The sequence below is a fragment of the Balaenoptera borealis genome, assembly GCF_965194805.1.
Source record: "Balaenoptera borealis genome assembly, chromosome: 1".
Classification (NCBI taxonomy): Eukaryota; Metazoa; Chordata; class Mammalia; order Artiodactyla; family Balaenopteridae; genus Balaenoptera; species Balaenoptera borealis.
The window spans coordinates 121,907,993-121,934,922 of record NC_138860.1 but is presented as its reverse complement, the minus strand read 5'-3'; the positions used below and the strand labels follow the sequence as shown (position 1 = coordinate 121,934,922).

Here is a 26,930-nt window from a genome sequence, read left to right as displayed (position 1 = left end):
ATACAATAAATAAGTAAATTATTTAATGTGTTCTTAGGTAATAAGTGTTATGGGGAAAAATAGAATAGGCCAAAGGAAATCAAGAGTACCAGGGTTTGGTGAAGGGAGTTAGACTGCCATATTAAATACTGAGGTTAGGGTAGCATCATTGAGAAGGTGGCATTTGAGCAGAAACTTAAAGAAAGGTAGAGAATTAGAGATGCATACATCTGAAGGGAGAGTGTTATAAGCAGAGAACCCAGTTAGAGCAAATCCTTTAAGGTGAGAATGTTTTCATCATGTTTAAGAAAAAGTAAGGAGATGTCATAGCTGTACTGGGTGGGGGAGAATATTAGGAGATAAATTTAGTGGGATAACTTCATTCAGGTACAGAGGTAGGAGCCATTTAATATTCAAAGAATTTTGGCTCTTAGTCTGCATGAATATGAAGATATTGCACAGTTTTGAATAGAGGAATGATATGATTTGTCTTAACGTTAAAAGCATTACTCTGGTTGCCATGTTAAGAATAGACTGTCAGAAGAAGAAAGTGGAAACCAATTAGGAGGGCATCACAGTATTTCAAGTAATAGAACGTGGTAGCCCACACCAGGATGGTGTAAGTGTGGATGAAGAGAAGTGATGAGATTCTGGCTGTATATCAGAATTTACTGATAAGATGGATGCAAAGTATGAAAAAAGAAAAGAGTCAAGGATATATACATATATATATATTTTCCTGAGCAATTAGATGGATGAAGTTTCCACCAATTGATATGTGAAAGGTTGCAGGCGGTGTAGTCTAGTGTTTATTTTAAGGCAAAGTCTAATTTTGAGATGTCCATTAGATATTCAAGTGGATAGTTAAGTAGACAGAGATATAAATGTGCTATTTGGGATAGATGTCTGGGCTAGAGATATAAATTTGTGAGCAGTTGTCATATGGGTTACATTAAAATCCATGTGATTGGGTGAGATCATCAAAGATGTGAACGGAGACAATGAAGAGAAGTCCATGGACAAAGCTGCGGGGTGCTCCAACATTAAGAGTTTGGGGAGTAGAAAAGAATCCAATAAACAAGGTTGAGAAAAGAAACCAGTGAAGAAGAACAAAAATCAAGGGAGTGGGTGGTATGAAATGCAAGTGAGGACAATGTATCAAGGAAGTGGGTATGCTGCTGATAGTGGCCACTGGATTTACCAATGTGGACATCAGTGGTACACATGATGAGAACATTTTGATGGAGTGATGGAGGAAGACATCTTGTTTGGGTTTGAAGGAATATGGAAGGGGAGAATTAGAAATGACAAGAATAGATAACTCCCCCAGAGTTTTTCAATAAATACAACAAAGTGATGGATAGAAAAGTGACAGGGAAGATGAAACAAGAGAATTTCTTTAACTGTATGTATATACACTGATTTCAACTATACAGGAGAAAGAGAGAAAAATATCTATGTAGGAGGAAGAAGGAAGAATTGCTAGAGTGATGCTGTTCAAGGAATTCCTGGAATGATGTCCTTAAATAAGCAAGAAGAAATGGGATTTATGCAAAGGGGAGGAGTTGGCTTCAAACAGAGATAAAATTAAAATCTATTGCTTACTCTCCTCAGCATTTTCTATTCCATATTACACCATGGATATTATAGAGTGACTAAACATTCACTGAGAGACTATAATGTGTCTCTATGTATTATAGAATAAGAATTCCTATTATGGTAATGATGATGAAGTTGAGAAAAATTTGAAAAGTCAGAAAGGATTAACCTGTTGTCCGTATTAGGTTTTTAATCTATAGAGAGCCTTTGCCAACAATGTGGAAATGGACATTAAAATGAATCTCATGCCCTTTAAACTGTTTATATCTTTATATTAATTTCTTATCCACTAGACCACTTAATGCAAAACAATCTTGGAACTACTTTATCATGTTTAAATCCATAGATTCCATTTCACTTTCAAGTCACCAACTAACTGAGTTTGAGCTGTCAAAAAGACCTCTAATTAAACTACTAACATCTAGAAAGATTGAGAATCTATTCTTGAATATGGGCCTCAGAATGGTTTCATTATCTGAGGCTCTTAATTAAATATCAGGTTGTGAAGAGATACCCCCCTTGCATTTAATCTTTTTTGTTGTTGTTGTTGTTCAATATTTTGATCTTGTATTCTGTGCTGCTACTCTCCTTCTGCTGTAATCTGTTCATGAAAACGCGGCCAATTTAATTTTCCTAAATTAGTAGAACTCTGTTCGTGTCACTATCGTCTGCTTAAAATCCTTTAATAGTTCACCATTTTCTAGAGAATTAAATCCAAATTGCCCTGATTCTGTAGCCTTGTTTTCATCCTCACTATCACTTAGTCCAAGCTGCTATTATGTCTTATTGCAATAGCCTAAAAATCATTCCACTCTCAAGCACACTATATACCACTGCCTATCCATTTTCCACATTTACCACTATATCAGTTATCTATAGCTATATTTATGCCACCTAGCAATCACAAATACTAGTGGCTTAAGACATTAAATATTTATTTAGCTCACAAATCTGTGGATCGATTGGGTAGTCCTTTTGGGTGCACCCGAGGAGCTCTACTGATACAAGCAGGACTTAGCAGGATTCATTCACTAGTTACAAATCAGCCAGGCTGCTTGGCTTATCTTGGCTGGGTTCTCCCAAGTGTCTGTCTGGTGGTTGGGTGGTCTGAGTTGCCCTCAGCAGAGACAACTGGGCAACTCAGCTCTGCTCCACATTTCCGCATTCAGCAAGCTAGCGCAAACATGTTCTCATGGTGGAGGGGCAGGAAGGAACAAGGGGCAAGTGCTATTTCAAGTCTCTGCTTGGGTCCAGTTTGCTAATGTTCTGTTGGCCAAAGCAAGCCACAGGGCAAGCTTGGAGTCATTGTGGGGAGGCAGTAGAAGGGCATGAATTTAGGGAGGTGTGATAGATTGGGGCTGTTAGTGTAATTAATCTACTACAAAGACCTCAGTCTTTCATATGTACTAATATGGTCTCTGGATCACAGACCAGTCTCACAGTTCTCTCCCCTTACCTGTCTAGACATGACTTCCTTTGCCTCATCGATTTAACCTAGTTAATTCTCGTTTATCCTTTATCTCACTTAAGTATCAATTTGTACAGGAAAACTTCTTTGACCTCCCAGGCTATGTCAGAATCCTTTGTCGTAACCCCTCGTGGAACCATGTTCCTATCACAGAGTACTTGACTTGTGTTGAATTATTCATGTGGTTATTCAATTAAACTAAACTAATACCTTTCTAAAAACAGGAACTTTGACATCTCTTGTGCAACATCTAGTGTCCAATATTGTGCATGGAATATAATAAATGTTCAATAAATATTTCTTGAATGACATCATTTAAGCTGACTGGATTTTCATGATTATTATTTCTTTCTTTTTCCTCAAGAAATCTTACCCATTCTGTAAGAGTTATTAAGATACTTTTTTTAATGCTGAAATGATCATCTCTTATTCCATGGATCTAATACACTGACTATTTTTCTTTTTTGCCTATTCTCTTAGACCTTTAGTTCAACTTTGTTTCTAAGTTCCTGGTCTCTCAGTGACGATTCCTTTATTAAATTGCACAATTGAAGGATAAAGTAAGAAATTAATTGTCATCCCTCAGACCACACCCTCCCCAGTTTATTGTAGTCTTTGAGAAGAAAGTAATAATGTGCAAATTGGCCTTATGAATTAGGGACACACTACTATGTATTTCTCAAAGACGTGTTTGCTGTAGCCAGTAAAACATTAGATTTGGAATTTGGAGCTGTGAGGTAAATGAGCTGTGGGTCCCTGCATGAACCATGTTATCTCTTTAGGTTTTAGTCTTATCCATAACATTTAGCAAGGACATAAAGTCAGATGAAGTCTAATATCCTTTGTAGCTGTAAGAAAAATTTCCAAGGAGGGTTTTGGCATGAACAAATCACATTTCTTCTGTGTTCTGCCTTAAATGGTTGTATATTTCTCTGATTGAACTTACTTCACTATGCTGCCTAAATTCTAGCTTCTATATTAGATTGTGATTTCTTTTTAGCATAAGGACCATATCTTCTTCCTGGCACTTGGCACAACTAGGTGTTGACTTCTTTTTTTTTACCTCAGTGAAGACTTCCATGCAATTCTTATTTGTGCCTGTACATTATAGGGCACATATTTTCAGAGAACTGCCTTGTGTGGAGGCTATTGCCTTAGGTATACGTTAGATACTTTGGAGACTCCAACTGGGAGCTGTTAACTCTCATTCATTTGTCCTTCCTTGAGCATGATAAAGTTATATTGAATGGGTGTCTTGACATGCTAATTTGAGAAACAAGTGCAAATCTAAAATGCAGAAATATAAAGAGCATTTTGCATTTACAACTTTGTCTTTTGGAATCACATATATTCGAGAGGATGCCCTTAAAACCAAGTTTTGCAATATTTAACATATACTAGAGTGACATGGAAAATGTTAATTTCAGGTTGTCAGAGTTCCAATTATTGAAGCCATCCACCAATAACTACACTGAAATAATGTCAAAGAATCCCAAGAGTGTGCCAGTGAAAAAAAGAGTTTATTATGGAAAAACTAATGGACCGTTTTCTGTAGCTGTCCCTGCTGGTGCTGCTATGATGGGTAACATACACCAAGTGAAATATCCTTCTCATATGTTAAACCACACATTTTCACCCCAGGGAAATAGAATGGGTTTCATCTCTGTTAAATATGTTTGGCTGTTTTTGGATATTTTCTCTCCTTTTCTGTTTTTCCTATCACTGTTTTTACTTTAATAAAAATATTTTATAGCATTTGTGCAAAAAACAATTCAATTGTATCTTTTTTTTATAAATAACTTTATGTTTGGAATCAAGTTAAATGGCTCTCCTGTGACATCCATCTTGTTATGATCCAGTGGTCATTAGAATTTTGCCTTGAGGGTGTTAGGCTAATGAATCTAATGCTTACCCTAATAAAAATGACCAGGTTCTAATGGTGCAAGGTGAGTGTGCTCTACTTTTTAACTGGTCCAAAAAAAAGAGGTGTCTGATGGTGGTCAATCTTTGCTACATGCATGGGAAGTTGTGTTGGTTTGCAGAAGTTTAAAGCTTTACATATGTTCTCCATTAGCATTACTTTTATGCTAAGAAAGTAATTTATGAAAATAATTTCTTCAGGAAACCTGCTTAGTCTTGATTATTCCAGGATAGTAAAGAGTTAAGAAAGCTGGAATCTCCTAGACCTTGAAAATAAAATCACAGTGTTTTCCTAAATATATTGCACAATTCTTTGCAGATGTGTAGGAGGAAATGTATCACAATGGAAAGCCCAGTCATTTGTAATTCCACAGAGCATGAATGGGAATATCAGTTCTCTGCCAAAGCTATTCCTGTTCCATTCTGTGCCTGCTTCATGGACTGTTCCAGATCCTTACAGAGCAATCAATGAGTCTACTTTAACCTATTAGATTATGGACCCAGGTCCCTTTTTGTAAAAGAAAAAAATTACTTTTTAAAGATCTATGTTTTCTTTGAGGAAAAGGAAGAATTGATCATTTCTACTTTCAATTTATTTCATTTGACAACTCTAATTCCAGCCCTTACCCCTGCAGGGTTAGTAGCTAATTAGACTAATGTAACATATAAAACCCATAAAACTTATTGCCGATTAATTTTTAACCCAGTCTCTAGTGGAGAACTTTGACAATCATTCCAAATGTGTTAGAACTCAAAGGTTGTTCTAGAATATCATTCAAAAATCAAGATTGATGGGTGTGTTATTTGTAACTCATTATCCTTAAGAGATAATTTGTGGAGGTTATTTTACTCTCAGATTCATCCAGTACAGGATGCAGGAATCATTTGCCTTTGCAGTGTTGATTAGTAATTTTTCTGCAGTCCTTTCATGATTGTTTCTGGGTTCAATTCCACAGAATTTTTACTTATGGTGTGTTTCTTTGGCTTAATTTCCCATTCTGTCTCTATGGATCACAGTGTTTGACAGAACCTCAGAGGAGAGAAAGCCTTATTACCAGATTTTCCACTTGAACTAAAGATTAAGTCAAGTTCACATTGAAGATTCCTTAATCAAAGTTGTCAACTGACATATGGTCACTAGGTTTAATGTAGTCAAGTGCATCTATATGAAATGTAAAGAGCAAATTTAGGATTCAGTGACATACCTGGAAAACACTTTGGATCACAGATTTATTCTTACTTCTTTCATGAAAGTGAAGAAGAAGAAGAAGAAGAAGAAGAAGAAGAAGAAGAAGAAGAAGAAGAAGAAGAAGAAGAAGAAGAAGAAGAAGAAGAAAAACTATTACTACCTTTTATTGAGTGTTAATTATAGCACCATTCTGTTAAGTGTTTTAATTCAAGGTAGGATTTGTGGGGCTATAGTTATTTACAATTTATAGTAGTTCAGAGAGATCAAATATCTTGCCCCTGATGATATGGCCTTTAAGTTGTTTAAAGTGGAAAATGGTACCAGACCCATCTCCCTTCAAGGTCAGTATTCCTAATCATTCAGCAATACTACTTCTCATTTAGGTGACCATAATGCTTTTCTCTAAACATGAATAACTGTGGACCTCAAGGAGCTTCCAAACTCATAACGTTGTATAAATATGTGATAAATCCCCTCTAAGGGCTTCTTTAAAGGTAGTCTCTACTAGGAGAGAGGATCAAACTAATTTGATTATATAATATGACAAGTATTGTCATATTATATGCTGTTAGTGTTGTTCAGGTTCTCCATATTGACTAACGTTAAAAACAATCTTTGGGATTTTCCTTGAGTAAAAGTCAATAGGCAAAAGCCTAGAATCCATTTTTCATAACTCCCACTTTCTGCACGTTGAATCCCTGATAGATCCATGCCCAAGTAATCACATGGCCTTTGTAGTTTGGTCATCTTGGAGAAACATGTGCCTTTGTAACTGTGCCCTCTTGGGATCCCAGACCAAGGTAAAGACATGGCTCAGTCTGGTACCTGTGATGTAAATTATGTGACATCTCAATCCTGAAACAAATTTTATAAAGATATATCCTTTGTCTACATCCCAATATCTTCTCCAAAGCCTCCAAATTTAGTTCCTTCTACCCACCTAAACAAGCCACATCCAGTAAATAGCAGCTGAGTCATTTACAGGGTAAATGAAACCTGTAAGTCTTCAAATGCATTGTCACTTATTCTTGAACAACAATCCTAAGCCTCATCATCCCCTGGTGAGCTCCAAACCAGTCATAGTTTATAAAAGTTACATCTAAGATAAGGTGTATGCATGCAATCCAGGGAATATGCAAAATGATTCATGAAATAGTAGAAAAAATATTAAGAACTTTCATTAGATTTATTTTATGTCAGCATTTAAAGCTTTTATTTTGGGGTATGTTTTATAAAATAAATTATATGTAAGTATAGTGGTACATTTAAATTATATAGTGGTATATTATAATATTATAAATACACAAATACTGGGAATTTGCATGCAAAAACATTTGACAATTTCTGATCTATAATACTATTAGGCTAAAAGAATTCTAGGTGGAAAGTATGTGGTTACTTATATCATACTATAAATCCATATGTATTGATACATCAATTATCCAAAAATTACATAAATCCTGTACTGTAAAGAGGGGGCTAAAACTCCTGATGTTATACATTAGTTTTCAATCAATCGGTAAAAACCAAACTTCTAAATCCAAGACTCTCTTTTGAGACAAGGAAAAATGTGAAAGAGATTTTCCATCTAAATGCCTTTACTTGTAAGGGAAACGATAAGGGAGTGGAGGAAGTGTGTTATATCTCAGAACAGTATTTTTCAGCAAGTGCCCCTGCATGTTACTAGTTATTCTAAAGGAAGAGAAGGATTTGTTAAACAGATTTCTTTACTAGAAGAGTTCTTGGAGCTCTTAATAGGAGCTCATGATAGACAGTGTGAATCTCTAGAGGCAGAAAATATTGGGCAAAGTTCTCTAACCATGCTATCATGCTTTTGAGAAGCATTTTATGGGGATGGTACACCATTGAATGTACTTGGAAAATGTTGGCTAAAATAAGTTGTTTTCTCTGAAGTTTTCTGCCCAGAAGCCAAACCTCTACCATTAAATTAGTGTCCATTCTAATTTAAGCTCATTCCAGTGTAATGTAGGCCTTTCCAACAGTCAAGATAGTCTTTTTCTTTTCTCTTCTACCTCATTCCTCTTACACTCAATAAATATTTATTGAGTACTTTTCATCTATCCAGTACTGTGCTAAGAATAGGAAGACAATTGTAAACCTACATGATCTTTGTCCTAATTGAATTCAATCTGATTAGAGAGATAGACATTATACATATAATTATTTACAATTGTTATAAGTGAGAAGTTTTAAGTAGGTATTACAGTGATACTGGACTTAAATTTGGTGGGTTAGGGAAATACCCATGAAGAAGAGGTGTGTCTGCTGAGACATAAAGGAAGCATTCTAAGTGGACATGCGAGGAGCAAGAGAGCTCCTGAAAGAAGAAATAAATGTGTGAATGCTCTGAGATGGGAGAGATTTGGTTATTGTCACCATTAGCTAGAGGGCCAATGTGCCTGGGACAGAGTGGGTGAGGTGGAGAACAACGTGGAATGAGATGGCAAAATCAATAGGAACCAGATTACACAGGGACTTGAAGGCTATATCAAGGTTTTGGGGTTTAATCAAGAGCAACTGGAAAGTATGAAAATGTTTTAAGTAGTGACAAGCTCAGAGTTCTCTTTAAAATGATCACTCTGGATGTTGTGTGGATAACAAATTTCAGAGAGACAAGAAAAGACACATTTCCAAATTCCTCTACATAAACTCCACAAAGACAGGGATGCTTTCCTCTCAGAAAAGTACTCAAGCATCTACAACAGAGCTTGGTACATGGTAGAAGCCCCATATGTATTTGCTGAAAAAGGGAATTAAGGTATATATTCAGTTAGGACTCCATTTTAGCAGTTCAGGCAAAAATGTTAGTATGTTGGACTTAAAGCTGACAGTGAGAGAACCCTAGACATATGATAGAGATGTCTGGTGGGAAGAGCAACAGCACTTTGTGCTTTTGGATGGTGAACAACCATTGGTTGGAAGAAATCTTAAGTTATTTTCAACACAATTTTTGTGATTGATGATTGGCTTGATCTGCCTCTACTTTCTGAAATATGTGCATTTCCGTGTGAGACAATCTTTTGTTGGAACATCAGATATTAGTCAGACACTGGCAGTGTACATATATTGGAGGTATGAGCAATTCCTAGCAGCTCAAATGCATCTCACATCATAAGCAGGTGTCCACTTAGCCTATGAACCTGAATAGCAGTGTTTAGTCACTTTTCAGTTTCTAGTTCATTTGAACTTTAAATGTTTCAAAATTTAAACAAACAACTACAGAATCTAACTTTAAGTATTTAATTTATTATTTTAAATCTATATATTTATTCAGATTTTTACATTTTTTTCTTTTTATTTATTTCTTATTTTTCAGTTTTATTGAGGTATGATTGACAAAGAAAATTGCATATGTTTATGTTGTACAATGTTATTTTTTAAAGATGTACAATGTAATAATTTAATATGTGTGTATGTCCCTGAAATGATTACCACAATCTGATTAGTTACATAAATTGCTTCACGTAGTTACCTTTTTGTGTGTGTGAGTGGTGAGAACACATAAGGTTTACTATCTTAGCAACTTTCAAGTATACAATATAGAATTGTTAACTCTAGTCATCATGCTGTACATTAGATCTCCAGAGCCTATTTATCTTTGTTTTGTTTTGTTTTTGAATTTTATTTATTTTTTTATCTAGCAGGTTCTTATTAGTTACCCATTTTATACATATTAGTGTATATATGTCAATCCCTATCTCTCAATTCATCACACCATCACCCGCCAACCGGCACTCCCCCTCCTTGGTGTCCATATGTTTGTTCTCTACATCTGTGTCTCTATTTCTGCCCTGCAAATGGGTTCATCTGAACCATTTTTCTAAGTTCCACATATATGTGTTAATATACAATATTTGTTTTTCTCTTTCTGACTTACTTCACTCTGTATGACAGTCTCTAGATCCATCCACGTCTCTACAAATGACCCAATTTCGTTCCTTTTTATGGCTGAGTAATATTCCATTGTATATATGTACCACACCTTCTTTATCCATTCATCTGTCGATGGGCATTTAGGTTGCTTCCATGACCTGGCTATTGTAAATAGTGCTGCAATGAACATTGGGGTGCATGTATCTTTTTTAATTATGGTTTTCTCTGGGTATTTGCTCAGTAGTGGGATTGCTGGGTCATATGGTAATTCTATTTTTAGTTTTTTAAGGAACCTCCATACTGTTCTCTATAGTGGCTGTATCAATTTACATTCCCACCAACAGTGCAAGAGGGTTCCCTTTTCTCCACACCCTCTCCAGCATTTGTTGTTTGTAGATTTTCTGAGGACGCCCATTCTAACTGGTGTGAGGTGATACCTCATTGTAGTTTTGATTTGCATTTCTCTAATGATTACTGATGTTGAGCAGCTTTTCATATGCTTATTGGCCATCTGTATGTCTTCTTTGGAGAAATGTCTATTTAGGTCTTCTGCCCATCTTTTGATTGGGTTTTTTGTTTTCTTAATATTGAGCTGCATGAGCTGTTTATATATTTTAGAGATTAATCCTTTGTCTGTTGATTCATTTGCAAATATTTTCTCCCATTCTGAGGGTTGTCTTTTCATCTTGTTTGTAGTTTCCTTTCCTTTGCAAAAGCTTTTAAGTTCGATGAGGTCCCATTTGTTTATTTTTGTTTTTATTCCCATTACTCTAGGAGGTGGGTCTAAAAAGATCTTGCTGTGATTTATGTCAAAGAGTGTTCTTCCTCTGTTTCCTCTAAGGGTTTTATAGTGTCTGGTCTTACATTTAGGTCTCTAATCCATTTTGAGTTTATTTTTGTGTATGGTGTTAGGGAGTGTTCTAATTTCATTCTTTTACATGTAGCTGTCCAGTTTTCCCAGCACCACTTATTGAAGAGACTGTCTTTTCTCCATTGTATATCCTTGCCTCCTTTGTCATAGATTAGTTGACCATAGGTGCTTGGGTTTATCTCTGGGCTTTCTATCCTGTTCCATTGATCTATATTTCTGTTTTTGTGCCAGTACCATATTGTCTTGATTACTGTAGCTTTGCAGAATAGTCTGAAGTCAGGGAGTCTGATTCCTCCAGCTCCTTTTTTTCCCCTGAAGACTGCTTTGGCTATTCGGGGTCTTTTGTGTCTCCATACAAATTTTAAGATTTTTTGTTCTAGTTCTGTAAAAAATGCCATTGGTAATTTGATAGGGATTGCATCGAATCTGTAGATTGCTTTGGGTAGTATAGTCATTTTCACAATACTGATTCTTCCAATCCAAGAACATGGTATATCTCTCCATCTGTTTATATCATCTTTAATTTCTTTCATCAGTGTGTTATAGCTTTCTGCATACAGGTCTTTTGTCTCCCTAGGTAGGTTTATCCCTAGGTATTTTATTTTATTTTTTTGCAGTGGTAAATGGGAGTGTTTCTTTAACTTCTCTTTCAGATTTTTCATCATTAGTGTATAGGAATGCAAGAGATTTCTGTGCCTTAATTTTGTATCCTGCAACTTTACCAAATTCATTGATTAGCTCTAGTAGTTTTCTGGTGGCATCTTTAGGAGTCTCTATGTGTAGTATCATGTCATCTGCAAACAGTGACAGTTTTACTTGTTTTCCAACTTGTATTCCTTTTATTTCTTTTTCTTCCCTGATTGCCATGTCTAGGACTTCCAAAACCATGTTGAATAATAGTGGTGAGAGTGGACATCCTTGTCTTGTTTCTGATCTTAGAGGAAATGCTTTCAGTTTTTCACCATTGAGAATGATGTTTGCTGTGGGTTTGTCATATATGGCCTTTATTATGTTGAGGAAGAACCTATTTATCTTATAACTGAAAGTTTGTATCCTTTGACCAACATCTCTCCATTTCTCTCACCTCCCAGGCCCTGGCAACCATTGTTCAACTCTTTCTATAAATTTTTGATGTTATTGTAAATGTGATTGTTTTCTTAATTTCTTTTTTTGGAGAGTTTATTGTTAGTGTATCAAAATGCAGTTGATTTTTGTATATTGATTTTGTATTCTGCAACATTACCGAATTCATTTATTATTTCTAACAGGTTTTTTTTTTTTTGGTGGAGTCTTTAGGACTTTCTCTATAAAAAATCATGCCATTTGAAAACAGAGGCAATTTAAGTTATTCCTTTCCAGTTTGGATAAATCTATGTAGTTGTGAAGAACCATCCACATACTATTCCAAATATATATTTTATAATCTATATATTTTAGGCAATAAATAAATAAAATAGTAAATAATGTTTCAAATAAAAATGAGGAAAGTGCCTGTTATGTGGTGAATTGTGTCCCCTCAAAATTTATATTTTGAAATCCTGAATCCTAATATGTCCAAATGTGATCTTACTTGGGGAGAGAGCCTTTAAAGAGGCAATCAAATTAAGATGAGGCCCATTAAGGCAGGTTCTTTTCAAAGATAAAGGGAAATTTGGAGATAGACATATACACAGGGAAAACACCATGTGGACACAAGATGGTGATCTACACGGTAAGGCAAGAGACCTGGAACAGAGCCTTCCCTCACAGACCTCGGAAGGAACCAACTCTGCCAACACATTGATTTCGAACGTCTAGTCACCAGAACTGTCGGTCAATAAATTTCAGTTTGCAGTACTTTGTTAGGGCAGCCCTAACAAATTAGTATTATATCTGTAATAGCAGCAACTTAAAGTCTTTAACTACTAACTGTTATTTGTGTTTCTTTTTCTGGTTAAATCTGCCGGACTTGGGGGAGAGGCAGCCGCCGTGATGTACGTGTTCCTCATGATCCGGCGCCACAAGACCACCATCTTCACGGACGCCAAGGACTCGAACACCTTGTTCGAGCTGAAGCGCATCGTCGAGGGCATCCTCAAGCGGCCACCAGACAAGCAGCGGATGTACAAGGACGACCAGCTTCTGGACCACGGAAAGACATTGGGAGAGTGTGGCTTCACCAGCCAGACAGCACGACCTCAGGCCCCAGCCACTGTGGGGCTAGACTTCAGGGCAGATGAAGCCTTTGAGACCCTTAGCACCGAGCCCTTCTCCAGCCCACCCGAGCTGCCGGATGTGATGAAGCCGCAGGACTTAGGAAGCAGCGCTAATGAACAAGCTCTGCAGTGAGAACCCTCCACCAACTGCCCCCCCCCCAATAAAAGAGATTTGGGTGTCCAAAAAAAAAAAAAAAATGCCAGATTTAACAACACATAGTAGTTGCTACTGAGTACAGTATAGAATAGCTCTGCTGTTTACAAAAATATACAAATTGTATTTTAAATGATATTTTAAAGTTGGAAAAATGTTGGAAAGCGGGAATAGCAATCAGCATTTCAGCCAAGGCCTGTTTCTGACCCTTTATTATTGTTAGAAATATAAAAAAGCAGAATGAATACTATTTTATATTGAGAAGCCCGTTCTTTCCCTGTGTGGTTGTTCAGAGTAAATATTATTGGCAAGGTCACTGGAATATTAGTTTGAGATGGTGCAAATGTTATATGAATTCTCAGCATTTTGCTTTTTCTCAAACATGTTTTTTTCCCATTTAGCTATGAATACACCCACTTCATTTTCTTTAGAAAAACACATTTTCTTCATTATGACTGAGTCATCATTTTTAAATATACTTAAACATTTAATGGTTGAAATGACATAAAGAACTATTTTAATTTATTTCTGCATTTTGGGGGAATGGGAGGATATAAAATTTAAATAATAATACACAAGGGTCTAAGGGTTATCTTGAATTTAATGCTGTTAAATTAACACCATGCAGATCAAATTTGTATTTGTCCTCAATGTTTTATCTTAATCGGAAGGTTCAATACTTCAAAGAATTTTTCAGATTTTATACCCTAATTTTTAAAACCACTGTTAATGCAGATGCTACAAAAAGCTAGATCCAAAGTTATATTTCTTCAGTGTTTGAAAAATTACATATTGTTCTCTTTTCATTATTTATAAATTGCCTAGAATAACAGTACATATAATGGAAATTGCCAACAAAATTGAAGATGCAACTCTTCTTTTAATAGACAAAAAAGGTTTTACAGAAGATGGCGGAAGAGTAAGACGCGGAGATCACCTTCCTTCCCACAGATACAGTAGAAATACATCTACATGTGGAACTGCTCCTACAGAACACCCACTGAACGCTGGCAGAAAACGTCAGACCTCCCAAAAGGCAAGAAACTCCCCCCGTACTTGGGTAGGGCAAAAGAAAAAAGAAATAACAGAGACAAAAGAATAGGGACGGCATCTGCACCAGTGGGAGGGAGCTGTGAAGGAGGAAAGATTTCCACGCACTAGGAAGCCCCTTCGTGGGCAGAGACTGCGGGTGACAGAGGGGGGAAGATTTGGAGCCACGGAGGAGAGCGCAGCCACAGGGGTGCGGAGGGCAAAGCGGAGAGATTCCCGCACTTCCCGCACGGAGGCTCGGCGCTGACCAGCACTCACCAGCCCGAGAGGCTTGTCTGCTCAGCTGCCGGGGCGGGCGGGGCTGGGAACGGAGGCTCGGGCTTTGGTCGGATCGCAGGGAGAGGACTGGGGTTGGTGGCGTGAACACAGCCTGAAGGGGTTAGTGCACCACAGCTAGCCGGGAGGGAGTCCGGGAAAAAGTCTGCAGCTGCCGAAGAGGCAAGAGACTTTTTCTTCCCTGTTTCCTGGTGCACGAGGAGAGAGGATTCAGAGCGCCGCCTAAACGAACTTCAGAGACGGGCGCGAGCCGCGGCTAACAGCGCGGATCCCACAGCAACAGGGGCGCAGAGGGAAAAACGGAGAGATTCCCGCACAGAGGCTCGGTGCCGAGCAGCGCTCACCAGCCCGAGAGGCTTGTCTGCTCCCCCGCCGGGGCGGGCGGGGCTGGGAGCTGAGGCTCGGGCTTCGGTCGGATCGCAGGGAGAGGACTGGGGTTGGCGGCGTGAACACAGCCTGAAGGGGTTAGCGCACCACAGCTGGCTGGGAGGGAGACCGGGAAAAAGTCTGCAGCTGCCGAAGAGGCAAGAGACTATTTCTTGCCTCTTTGTTTCGTGGCGCGCAAGGAGAGGGGATTCAGAGCTCCGCCTAAACGAACTCCAGAGACTGGCGCGAGCCGCGGCGATCAGCGCGGACCCCAGAGACGGGCGTGAGACGCTGGGGCTGCTGCTGCCGCCTCCAAAAATCCTGTGTGCGAGCACAGGTCACTCTCCACACCGCCCCTCCCAGGAGCCCGTGCAGCCCGCCACTGCCAGCGTCCCGTGATCCAGGGACAACTTCCCCGGGAGAACACACGGCGCGCCTCAGGCTGGTGCAACGTCATGCCGGCCTCTGCCGCCGCAGGCTCGCCCCGCCTCCTCTGTACCCCTCCCTCCCTGCGGCCTAGGTGAGCCAGAGCCCCCAAAGCAGCTGCTCCTTTAACCACGTCCTGTCTGGGAGGGGAACAGACGCCCTCAGGCGACCTACACGCAGAGGCGGGTCCAAATCCAAAGCTGATCCCCTGGAGCTGTGCGAACAGAGACGAGGAGGGGAAATCTCTCCCAGCAGCCTCAGAAGCAGTGGATTAAAACTCCACAAACAACTTGATGTGCCTGCATCTGTTGAATACCTGAATAGACAACGAATCATCCCAAATTCAGGAGGTGGACTTTGGGAGCAGGATATATTAATTTTTCCCCTTTTCCTTTTTTTTTGTGAGTGTATATGTATATGCTTCTGGGGGAGATTTTGTCTGTATAGCTTTGCTTTATAATAGCTTTACTTTACTTCACTATATTATAGCCTCTTTCTTTCTTTCTTTCTTTCTTTCTATTTTTTCTCCCTTTTACTCTGAGCCGTGTGGACGAAAGGCTCTTGGTGCTTCAGCCAGGCATCAGGGCCGTACCTCGGAGGTGGGAGAGCCAACTTCAGGACACTGGTCCACAAGAGACCTCCCAGCTCCACGTAATACCAAACGGCAAAAAACTCTCAGAGATCTCCATCTCAACATCAAGACCCAGCATCACTCAATGACCAGCAAGCTACAGTGCTGAACACCCTATGCCAAACAACTAGCAAGACAGGAACACAGCCCCATCCATTAGCAGGGAGGCTGCCTAAAATCATAATAAGGCCACAGACACCCCAAAATACACCACCAGACGTGGACGTGCCCACCAGAAAGACAAGATCCAGCCTCATCCACCAGAGCTCAGGCACTAGTTCCCTGCACCAGGAAGCCTACACAACCCACTGAACCAACCTTAGCCACTGGGGACAGATACCAAAAACAACGGGAACAACTAACCTGCAACCTGTGATAAGGAGACCCCAAACACAGTAACATAAGCAAAATGAGACGACAGAAAAACACACAGCAGATGAAGGAGCAGGGTCAAAACACACTAGACTTAACAAATGAAGAGGAAATAGGTAGTCTACCTGAAAAAGAATTCAGAATAATGATAGTAAGGATGATCCAAAATCTTGGAAATAGAATAGACAAAATGCAAGAAACATTTAACAAGGACGTAGAAGAACTAAAGAGGAACCAAGCAATGATGAAAAACACAATAAATGAAATTAAAAATACTCTAGATGGGATCAATAGCAGAATAACTGAGGCAGAAGAAAGGATAAGTGACCTGGAAGATAAAATGGTGGAAATAACTACTGCAGAGCAGGATAAAGAAAAAAGAATGAAAAGAACTGAGGACAGTCTCAGAGACCTCTGGGACAACATTAAACGCACCAACATTGGAATTATAGGGGTCCCAGAAGAAGAAGAGAAAAAGAAAGGGACTGAGAAAATATTTGAAGAGATTATAGTTGAAAACTTCCCTAATATGGGAAAGGAAATAGTTAATCAAGTCCTGGAAGCACAGAGAGTCCCATACAGGATAAACCCAAGGAGAAACACGCCAAGACACATATTAATCAAACTGACAAAAATTAAATATAAGGAAAACATATTAAAGGCAGCAAGGGAAAAACAACAAATAACACACAAGGGAATCCCCATAAGGATAACATCTGATCTTTCAGCAGAAACTCTGCAAGCCAGAAGGGAGTGGCAGGATATACTTAAAGTCATCAAGGAGAAAAACCTACAACCAAGATTACTCTACCCAGCAAGGATCTCATTCAGATGTGATGGAGAAATTAAAAACTTTACAGACAAGCAAAAGCTGAGAGAGTTCAGCACCACCAAACCAGCTTTACAACAAATGCTAAAGGAACTTCTCTAGGCAAGAAACACAAGAGGAGGAAAACACCTACAATAACAAACCCAAAACATTTAAGAAAATGGGAATAGGAACATACATATCGATAATTACCTTGAATGTAAATGGATTAAATGCTCCCACCAAAAGACACAGGCTGGCTGAATGGATACAAAAACAAGACCCATATATATGCTGTCTACAAGAGACCCACTTCAGACCTAGAGACACATACAGACTGAAAGTGAGGGGATGGAAAAAGATATTTCATGCAAATGGAAATCAAAAGAAAGCTGGAGTAGCAATTCTCATATCAGACAAAATAGATTTTAAAATAAAGACTATTACAAGAGACAAAGAAGGACACTACATAATGATCAAGGGATCGATCCAAGAGGAAGGTATAACAATTGTAAATATTTATGCACCCAACATAGGAGCACCTCAATACATAAGGCAAATACTAACAGCCATAAAAGGGGAAATCGACAGCAACACAATCATAGTAGGGGACTTTAACACCCCACTTTCACCAATGGACAGATCATCCAAAATGAAAATAAATAAGGAAACACAAACTTTAAATGATACATTAAACAAGATGGACTTAATTGATATTTATAGGACATTCCACCCAAAAACAACAGAATACACAGTTTTCTCAAGTGCTCATGGAACATTCTCCAGGATAGATCATATCTTGGGTCACAAATCAAGCCTTGGTAAATTTAAGAAAACTGAAATAGTATCAAGTATCTTTTCCGACCACAACGCTATGAGACTAGATATCAATTAGGGGAAAAGATCTGTAAAAAATACAAACACATGGAGGCTACACAATACACTACTTAATAACGAAGTGATCACTGAAGAAATCAAAGGGGAAATCAAAAAATACCTAGAAACAAATGACAATGGAGATACGACGACCCAAAACCTATGGGACGCAGCAAAAGCAGTGCTAAGAGGGAAGTTTATAGCAATACAAGCCTACCTCAAGAAACAGGAAACATCTCGAATAAACAACCTAACCTTGCACCTAAAGCAATTAGAGAAAGAAGAACAAAAAAACCCCAAAGCTAGCAGAAGGAAAGAAATCATAAAGATCAGGTCAGAAATAAATGAAAAAGAAATGAAGGAAACAATAGCAAAAATCAATGAAACTAAAAGCTGGTTCTTTGAGAAGATAAACAAAATTGATAAACCATTAGCCAGACTCATCAAGAGAAAAAGGGAGAAGACTCAAATCAATAGAATTAGAAATGAAAAAGGAGAAGTAACCACTGACACTGCAGAAATACAAAAGATCATGAGAGATTACTACAAGCAACTCTATGCCAATAAAATGGACAACCTGGAAGAAATGGACAGATTCTTAGAAATGCACAAACTGCCGAGACTGAACCAGGAAGAAATAGAAAATATGAACAGACCAATCACAAGCACTGAAATTGAAACTGTGATTAAAAACCTTCCAACAAACAAAAGCCCAGGACCAGACGGCTTCACAGGTGAATTCTATCAAACATTTAGAGAAGAGCTAACACCTATCCTTCTCAAACTCTTCTAAAATATAGCGGCGGGAGGAACACTCCCCAACTCATTCTACGAGGCCACCATCACCCTGATACCAAAACCAGACAAAGATGTCACAAAGAAAGAAAACTACAGGCCAATATCACTGATGAACATAGATGCAAAAATCCTCAACAAAATACTAGCAAACAGAATCCAACAGCACATTAAAAGGATCATACACCATGATCAAGTGGGGTTTATCCCAGGAATGCAAGGATTCTTCAATATACGCAAATCAATCAATGTGATACACCATATTAACAAATTGAAGGAGAAAAACCATATGATCATCTCAATAGATGCAGAGAAAGCTTTCGACAAAATTCAACACCCATTTATGATAAAAGCCCTGCAGAAAGTAGGCATAGAGGGAACTTTCCTCAACATAATAAAGGCCATATATGACAAACCCACAGCCAACATTGTCCTCAATGGTGAAAAACTGAAACCATTTGCACTAAGATCAGGAACAAGACAAGGTTGCCCACTCTCACCACTATTATTCAACATAGTTTTGGAAGTGTTAGCCACAGTAATCAGAGAAGACAAAGAAATAAAAGGAATCCAAATCGGAAAAGAAGAAGTAAAGCTGTCAGTATTTGCAGATGACATGATACTATACATAGAGAATCCTAAAGATGCCACCAGAAAACTCCTAGAGCTAATCAATGAATTTGGTAAAGTAGCAGGATACAAAATTAATGCACAGAAATCTCTTGCATTTCTATACACTAATGACGAAAAATCTGAAAGAGAAGTTAAGAAAACACTCCCGTTTACCATTGCAACAAAAAGAATAAAATATCTAGGAATAAACCTACCTAAGGAGACAAAAGACCTGTATGCAGAAAATTATAAGACACTGATGAAAGAAATTAAAGATGATACAAATAGATGGAGAGATATACCATGTTCCTGGATTGGAAGAATCAACATTGTGAAAATGACTCTACTACCCAAAGCAATCTACAGATTCAATGCAATCCCTATCAAACTACCACTGGCATTTTTCACAGAACTAGAACAAAAAATTTCACAATTTGTATGGAAACACAAAAGACCCCGAATAGCCAAAGCAATCTTGAGAACGAAAAATGGAGCTGGGGGAATCAGGCTCCCTGACTTCAGACTATATTCCAAAGCTTCAGTAATCAAGACAGTTTGGTACTGGCACAAAAACAGAAATATAGATCAATGGAACAGGATCGAAAGCCCAGAGATAAACCCACACACATATGGTCACCTTATCTTTGATAAAGGAGGCAAGCATATACAGTGGAGAAAAGACAGCCTCTTCAATAAGTGGTGCTGGGAAAATTGGACAGCTACATGTAAAAGTATGAAATTAGAACACTCCCTGACACCATGCACAAAAATAAACTCAAAATGGATTAAAGACCTAAGTGTAAGGGCAGACACTATCAAACTCTTAGAGGAAAACATAGGCAGAACACTCTATGACATACATCACAGCAAGATTCTTTTTGACCCAGCTCCCAGAGAAATGGAAATAAGAACACAAATAAACAAATGGGACCTAATGAAACTTAAAAGCTTTTGCACAGCAAAGGAAACCATAAATAAGACCAAAAGACAACCCTCAGAATAGTAGAAAATATTTGCAAATGAAGCAACTGACAAAGGATTAATCCCCAAGATTTACAAGCAGCTCATGCAGCTCAATTACAAAAAAACGAACAACCCAATCCAAAAATGGGCAGAAGACCTAAATAGACATTTCTCCAAAGAAGATATACAGATGGCCTACAGACACATGAAAGAATGCTCAACATCATTAATCATTAGAGAAATTGAAATCAAAACTACAATGAGATATCCTCTCACACCGGTCAGAATGGCCATCATCAAAAAATCTAGAAACAATAAATGCTGGAGAGGGTGTGGAGGAAAGGGAACACTCTTGCACTGTTGGTGGGAATGTAAATTGATACAGCCACTATGGAGAACAGTATGGAGGTTCCTTAAAAAACTACAAATAGAACTACCATACGACCCAGCAATCCCACTACTGGGCATATACCCTGAGAAAACCATAGGTCAAAAAGAGTCATGTACCAAAATGTTCATTGCAGCTCTATTTACAATAGCCAGGACATGGAAGCAACCTAAATGTCCATCGACAGATGAATGGATAAAGAAGATGTGGCACATATATACAATGGAATATTACTCAGCCATAAAAAGAAATGAAATGGAGGTATTTGTAATGAGGTGGATGGAGTTAGAGTCTGTCATACAGAGTGAAGTAAGTCAGAAAGAGAAAAACAAATACAGTATGCTAACACATATATACGGAATCTAAGGGAAAAAAAAAAAAGGCCATGAAGAACCTAGTGGCAAGACGGGAATAAAGACACAGACCTACTAGAGAATGGACTTGAGGATATGGGGAGGGGGTGGGGTGAGATGTGACAGGGTAAGAGAGTGTCATGGACATATATCCACTACCAAATGTAAAATAGATAGCTAGTGGGAAGCAGCCGCATAGCACAGGGAGATCAGCTCGGTGCTTTGTGACCACCTAGAGGGGTGGGATGGGGAGGGTGGGAGGGAGGGAGATGCAAGAGGGAAAAGAAATGGGAACATATTGTATATGTATAACTGATTCACTTTGTTATAAAGCAGAAGCTAACACACCATTGTAAGGCAATTATACTTCAATAAAGATGTTTAAAAAAAAAAAAAAGAAGTGATAGTGGAGAAAATTATAGACGCTTTAGTGACATCTTAAGTCGAATTAAATAAAGTAACTAAATGGTAAAAAATAAAAAAATTAAAAAAAATAAAGGTTTTACAGAATAAGTTGAATCTGAGTTCAAGTAAAAAAGACTCTGTGTGGTTGCACGTATGTATGTGTGTGTAAGTGTGTGCATACACTAAAAGAATAGCATGAGCCAAACACAAGAGCCATGGTGAGTACATTTTTGAAGATAAGTATATTTGTCTGATTAGAACATAGATTTGATGTTGATGAGACCTGAGTTTCATTAGGATATACGTGTGAGGAGAGGTTACTGCAGGGCTCAAATACCAGTAATGAAGTTGTACCTGAGGCTAACGATAATAGGGGACTTATTACAGAGAATCTAGAGTCTGACAACCTGCCTTTCTATGCTGGCTTCATGATTTCCTACCAATTGCATTGCATGCTCTTGCCCTGATTTATTGTTATAGCATGTATCACTCTACCAAACATTGTTATAAGATCCTTTGTTAAATTGTTTTATTAAAATGTTTAAATTTTTAATGGTCTATTTCCCCAAGAAAAATGCCCTGCTTCTAGGACAGAACTTTGTTTTGTCCACTGTTACTTCCTAGGTGCTAAGAACCATGCCTGGGACATTATAAAAACTCAATAAAAATTTATTGCTTGGATGGATGAATCAGTGACCTTGAGCAATTGTTTAAAGTATCTCTCAGTTTATATGGATATGGTGGTTATGATTATTATATTCATAATAATAACAATAATAGTACACACCTAGTGGTATTATGAGTATTACACATAAATACACCAAGCATATAATATATGCTAGTGTTTTGCATATAATATATGCTAGTGTTTTGCATATAATATATGCTAGTGTTTTGCATATAATATATGCTCAATAAATTTAGACATTGTTTTACTTATTGCAGAGTTTTGCATTGAAACCAACATTATAACAACATTCTAACAGGAGTCTTGTAGATTTATTTTAGGATGTTGATCATTTGTAATTTGTTCATTAAAAAGTGAAAAACTCAGGAGTATAATAGGTACATAGTCCTGATCCTCAAGAAACAAAATTGTTATTTGAAATTAGACTTAAATGTAAAAGTAATGAAGATAATGCAAGAATTGTGAGATCCAGGATATACCAAAGCATTTGGGAAAAGAAAAATACCAGTGAGAGCAAGGGCAAGATGCAAGAAAGTGTCCAGGAAAGGCTTCGTGGGAGAAGAGAGGGTTTGAATTTGTAATTGAATAGGCTTGATCTGAATCCATGAAGAAGATCTTTCAGTGGGAGAGGAGCAGCAAAGAAGAACAGAGTTCAGCTGGAGTGACTATGGGATAAAGGTGAGGGTGGTGTTGATGAAAAAAAAAAAGTTGGGCATTTGGAAGAGGACTATACTTGCATATGCAGGATAACATGTCCTTGAGGAAACATGAAGGATACTGTTTCAGCCCATTTAGGCTGCTGCAACAATATCACAGATGGGGTGCCTTATAAACAGAAATTTATTTTCCCACAATTCTGGAGTCTAGAAGTCCAAGATGAAGGTGCCAGCAGATTCAGTATCTGGTGAGGACTCTTCCTGGCTCAAAGATGGCCATCTTCTTGCTGTGTCCTCATATGGTGGGAGAGGTAAGGGAGCTCTCTGGGTCTCTTTTATAAGGACATTAATCCCATTCATGAGGGCTCCACCCTCATGACCTAATAACCTCCCAAAGACACAGCCTCCAAATATCATCACCTTGGGGATTAGGTTTCAACCTATGAATTTTGGGGGGCACAAACATTCAGTCTATAGCAGACACTGAAAGTCAGGCAGAAGAGTTTAATTTTGATGTCATAAGAAAGAAGTAGTTACTGCTGAATTGTGTGTGTGTGTGTGTGTGTGTGTAGTAAAATGTCATAACGTCACCCAGGAGGACTGGAATTAAGTAAAGAGCTCAGAATAAGGAAAGCTTTGGTGGGAGACAATATTCATATCCTTCATCCCATCCTCTATTTTCCATCCTCTTTCTTACCAGCATGACCAATATTCATGTCTTTCATCCCATCCTCTATTTTCCATCCTCTTTCTTACCAGCATGACCATTCTTGGATGTAGACCTAATTATGCACTTGGCTGCTCAAATTCTGATCATCTATCCCACCTTCAGGGTCAAGTCAAACTCCTTATCAAGTCATTCAAGATCCATAGTAAACCATGCTCAATATCTTTCCAGTCTCATCTCCTAACAACCCTTCCAAACCCAAACAAGTTACATAAACCCTCCCCTCCACCCCACAGGCACACCAAAGTTCTTGCCATTTCTTTAAATAAGTTAAGAATATTTATGGCCTGGAATAACATTTCTCTTTCTATTATGCCTCATATGACCTTCAACTTATCTTTCAAGACCCATCTCAAATGTTGCCTCTCCTTTTAAGCCTTTCTAATATTGCCCCATGCTTCTCTGGACTCCTTTTCTCCTTCCATAACAACTTAAACATCTTGAACTTGTAGTATACAACTTATTTAAATTTTATGTTTAACTCATGTTAAATCATGAGTTTCTTGAAGTTCAAGCGACATTGTATCTGCCTGCCAGGGTAGTGGCATATTCTAAGAAATTAATAAATGGTTGATGCTTAATATGTAAAATGTCATGACAAGTGGAAGGCAAATGTATACAAAGCACTAGAAACACTTATATTTTAAACATGAAAAAAATAATGTTGCTACATAGAGCAATAGGGTCATTAGTAAGTGGAGACTAGGTGTGGACTCTAAAGGAATGAACATGAAGGAAAATAAATATCTGATTAGAACTTGGGCTTTGTGACATGAGAGGAGCAGTGAAATCACTGGATCAGGAAACAGTGATCAAGAGAGTAATCTGAGAGGTGGGAGGAGAATAAGAACGACGTGGCACAGAGGACCTGGAGCAGAATGCATTCAAGAAGATAATGAACAACACTATCAAATGCCTGTGAGACACGGAGGGAGTTGAGTCTGAGAAATAATCAGAAGGGAGTAATTGCTAATTTTAGAGTGAGAGATTTAAGCAGTGTGATTGGAATAGAGGATGTGGAATTCAGATAACAAAGAAAGTTGTTGAGCAGGAATTACAGTTTTCATAAGTGGGTTTCAGTCATGTCCACAGCTTCAAAAATGGGAAAAAGAATGTTGTTAAGTGTGAGTATACTATCTGCAAGTATACTTTTTTGTTTGTTTGTTTTTTGATGCTACTGCATTCTAAAGGCTGAGTTTGTAACTTCAAGTTCAGTTATGGGAAAAATAGAGCATATTTGGAGTTGGGAACTCCCCAAATGAGATTTTCATTCTCTCATCTGTCACTTGTGAATATTTCAGAGTTAAGAATTCCCTTTATAAACTTTGCTTTTCTTGTAGGTAATTCTACCCTTGGACACATTTTCCTTTGCATAATCTCTAAAAGAGTTAGACTTTGTAGGTGAGTTCTGCAGAAGTACTGAGAGCAGCATTTCCCAAAATACTAGTGCCATAGGCTGTTAACAGTTATTAAAGGAAACAAAGTTATCCTAGACAAATGTATTTTTGAAATGTGAGTTGAAACAAACTCAGACAGGGTTTTATACTGCAGCACTCCTCAAAACATCTACTATATCTGCTGTGACTATTGAATAAATATATATCATTGCAGTTGTTTCTCAAACATTTTTGACCAAGAAATCATTTTGTCAGACACTCGCTTTGGGGCGTACTGCCCTAGACATATTTTATCTAATATTTTCCATTTCCTTTTTCCTCAAACTAAATGTTGCATTGTATTCATATGTTGTACAATGTACTATAAAAATAACTCAGTAATAATAATATTTATACATAAATCCACTGTCTTTCTTCCTTCCCTCTCCCTCCCTTTCCCTTCCTTCCCTGATATGTTCCCTATAAAAAGGAAATTGTTTCAGTGTACTTTCTAGTTTTTATTTAAATTAATGAATTTTTACTAGTGAATTAGATTTCAATTAATAACTATATATGGAAAAAAATATAAACAATCACTGCTGGGAAACGCCATTCACAAAATCTGTGGGACTGAGATATCTAAATTCCTTCATTTCCAGTTTGTAAGTTCTAGAATTTTAGGGTCCTAAATTTCTTTGAAAACATCTGAGGGTTTGAGGTGCTGGCATGCATCAAATTCTTCAGTAAAACAAGGATATTGAATATGCTTTTAACTTTAACACTTAGCATTGCTATGATTGTCTCGCAGCTCTTTAATCAGATATTGACTGCAGTAGATCTCATCATGTGGATTCATGAGGAGGGCATATGTCCTTAGCAAAGACATGTAGGATGACTCTGCATTACATCACCACCACCCACCTTCATTTATGTTCTGGAAAAAGACAACCTCTACCAAATGTTTCCAATTTTTATTCTGCTTTAGTCTCATACAGATACTTCTCAGGAATGTTCTTATCTCATCCACCATGACTTTTTTGTTTCTCTACTTTGTTCGTCTGCCCTTCACTGAAGTTGTACAATCAATCCCTCCTACTCCAAGTCAGCTCTGGTTATATGATCCCCTCAGTAATACCTTTCACCCCTTCTCCTGCTTTTGTGGCAGTTTCCTTGGTGCCCAGAGGCTGTCACCTTGTTTCATACTGAACTCACTTATGTTTCCTCTGTTTTTGATTTACAGCTTTTACCTACCTCTCAGTGCTTTTTCTGGGTTATGTTTGGCCTCCCTACATTTTTTAAGCCACTACAAAGGAACATTGGCATTGTCTATTTAAATTATTCAGATTGTTTTTTATAAAGACAATCTTTTGTGAAACTTACCTTTCCAAATTCCAAGGTAAATTGACCACTTGGAATTCTGCATTCCTGTGGTCTGAAATTCTTATGCTAGCTCAGCAGAAGAATATTGGAATGCTGGGGCAGAAACTGTGATAGTCTTCTCTGTGTTGTGATAAAACTTTAATCATTCCTCTTGGGACACCTTTTCCCAGAAGCCCTTCCCTAAAAAAGCCCTGTGCCCCACCCCTGCTCCTATTGTCTCCCCCAAAACAAAAAGAAAGGCCACCCCCTTCCATAAGTGGGCACCTACTTCAGATAGAGCTATTTAGGCTGAAGTCACAGGAGGTCTGAAAATACCTATTTCACAAGCATAAAACACTCTTAGTGATTGAAATAGAAAACTCAGCTTTAAGTGTTTCATTAAAACCACTGCAAATACTATGCATAACAATTTACACAGAACTCATGAAGCTGCTTGTTTAATAAATGAGGTTCATCTATAGTAAATGGCTTGGTGCAACCAAAGTGGCTCTAATCAAATTGGGGACAGATGAG

The 26,930-nt window shown here is 38.0% G+C and overlaps 1 pseudogene across 1 annotated transcript; it reads left to right on the top strand.

Moving 5' to 3' along the window:
* Window positions 1-700: 700 nt before the first annotated feature.
* On the top strand, window positions 701-22,443 carry LOC309604760 (elongin-B pseudogene; annotated as a pseudogene). Its single transcript, XR_014249737.1, has 2 exons — window positions 701-14,165; window positions 21,685-22,443. The product of XR_014249737.1 is annotated as an elongin-B pseudogene (transcript).
* Window positions 22,444-26,930: the final 4,487 nt, after the last annotated feature.